Genomic DNA, 1,991 nt, shown 5'->3' on the forward strand with positions numbered 1-1,991 from the left:
CTGTTTTGCTTTTCTCGTGTACATTTCAGTTCCTTTAACACATGCAGCTAGAAGTGGGTGGCCTCACAGGTGCTTCCTCCTGCTCGCAGGTGTGATCTATCTCACAGTTGGGGGAGATACCAGCGTTACACAGGGTACCACACAAATGCTTCCCCTTCTGTTAGTCAGCGTGGAGATGGAAGACAGGAAGGAAGGAAGACAGGAAGGAAGGAAGTGCTGTCTCTCCACGCCTCAAGCTGGCCAACAGCTGAATTTATCTAGGTCCACAAAGTGTCAAGCAGAAGCCAAGTCACCCTGTGAACCTTCCCGGGTATGTACTTAGAACTGCTATATGAATGTGTTGAGGATCGCTTTCTTTAATGGGGGTGGTGCACGCCTGTAGTCCCGGCACTCCTGAGGCTGAGGTTGGAGGATCATGAGTTTGAGGCCAGCCGGGGCTACATAGTGAGACCCTGTCCCAAGCATCAAACAAACAAACACTATTTTAACTGAGAGCCACAGCTCAGATTTTCCAACAGCAGAAAGCTACAGGCTGCTCTAGCTTGGGAGTCACTAGATTCATTCATCCTTTGCATCCTCCTCCCCTCGGTTTCCATGGAACATCAGGAGGAAAAGTGTTCGCTGCACACTGAAAGAGGAACGCATCCTAAATGATGCTGTGGACTTCGGCGGGGTACAAATGCGTGCAATCTGAACATGTTTAAGAATAAAGTTATCGCTACTAATAAGTCAGGGTTGATGTTAAATGTCTTAGAAAACAGCTGTTTCAAAATTTTTTCTTTGATATCATTCAAACCCTAATTATGCAAAGTTGTTCCTGGAGAATTCAAGGCTTTTGCTGGCCTCTCTGTCTCTGTCTCTGTCTCTCTCTCCCTTCCTGTTTCTTATTACTGTTATGAATATTTCCATAAAAAGAAGAACCTAGTACATTCCCATATATTTGTTTCCTAGATTCAATAGTATTAAACTGTTACCTTAAATGGTTCGCCAAATTCTTCACCTTGGAGTATGAAAATTACAAGTGTCATGACTTTTCCCTCTAAAAATTATAGTACGCACACCTAGGAAACAAGAACAGTTTCCTGTGTAAGCAAAATACCATCATCTCAGCTGATAGAATGGTCCGATCCAGCAGCTACTCAGTCTTTTAGTAGCCATAGGTGGTCAGTTTCTGACTTGACCTCGAAATGCCTTTTACAGCTGGTTTAATTAGACTAGGATCCAATAATGAATGATGTTTAGTATTGTTTCTTCAGACTTAGAATATAGAATGAGATTATACATGAGAAAGCAAGAATAGAGAGAGATGATGAAGGCAACCCCGGAATTGATAGGTCAAGCTTTACTCCCAGGACTCACCGCCCACCAGCTGCAACCCAGAGCACATCACCTGTCTTCGGAGAACCGTGATTTCAGCTGTCTCTTTCTTTCATCCACTTATCCACTCTTACATTTAGCAAGTGTGTACTCACTCTCTGTCCCTTGTGGCCTGTTTCTCACATTGGCCACTGTTCTAGAAAGAAGATGGCTTCCAAAAATGGTGGAATTCCTGATTAGAATTCTTGTAGTTCATCTATGCCAGGGTCCATCTCTTTGTTCCCTCTCCATTGTCATGATTTATTGAGGGTATGGGGCCACTCGTCCTATAAAATGTATCTTACTTCTTCAGTTAGTTGAGTTTTCTCCTGTTCCTCCTTCTCTTCTTTCTCCTTCTCCTCCTCCTCCTCCTCCTCCTTCTCCTTCTTCTCCTCTGTCTCCCCCTCCTCTTTCTCCTCCTCTTTCTCCTTCTCCTCCTCCTTCTCCTTCTTTTCCTCTGTCTCATCCTCCTCCTTCTCCTTCTTCTCCTCCTCCTTTTCCTTCTTCTCCTCCTCCTCCTTCTCCTTCTCCTTCTCCTCCTTCTGCTCACTCTCCTCTTTCTCCTTCTCCTTTACCTTCTCCTCCTCCTCCTCTTCCTTCTTCTCCTCCTCCTGCTCCTCTTCCTTCTTCTCCCC

The 1,991-nt window shown here is 44.9% G+C and overlaps 1 long non-coding RNA gene across 1 annotated transcript in view; it reads left to right on the forward strand.

Annotated features, from left to right (window-relative positions):
- Positions 1-246: 246 nt before the first annotated feature.
- The window catches only part of LOC106149580, a 32,890-nt gene continuing 31,145 nt past the window's right edge, over positions 247-1,991 (forward strand). The window contains exon 1 of the long non-coding RNA XR_001235851.1: positions 247-310. This is a non-coding gene — a long non-coding RNA (uncharacterized LOC106149580). The remainder of the gene's footprint in view (positions 311-1,991) is intronic.

The sequence above is a fragment of the Chinchilla lanigera genome, unplaced genomic scaffold, assembly GCF_000276665.1.
Source record: "Chinchilla lanigera isolate Chin_1 unplaced genomic scaffold, ChiLan1.0 scaffold00049, whole genome shotgun sequence".
Lineage (NCBI taxonomy): Eukaryota > Metazoa > Chordata > Mammalia > Rodentia > Chinchillidae > Chinchilla > Chinchilla lanigera.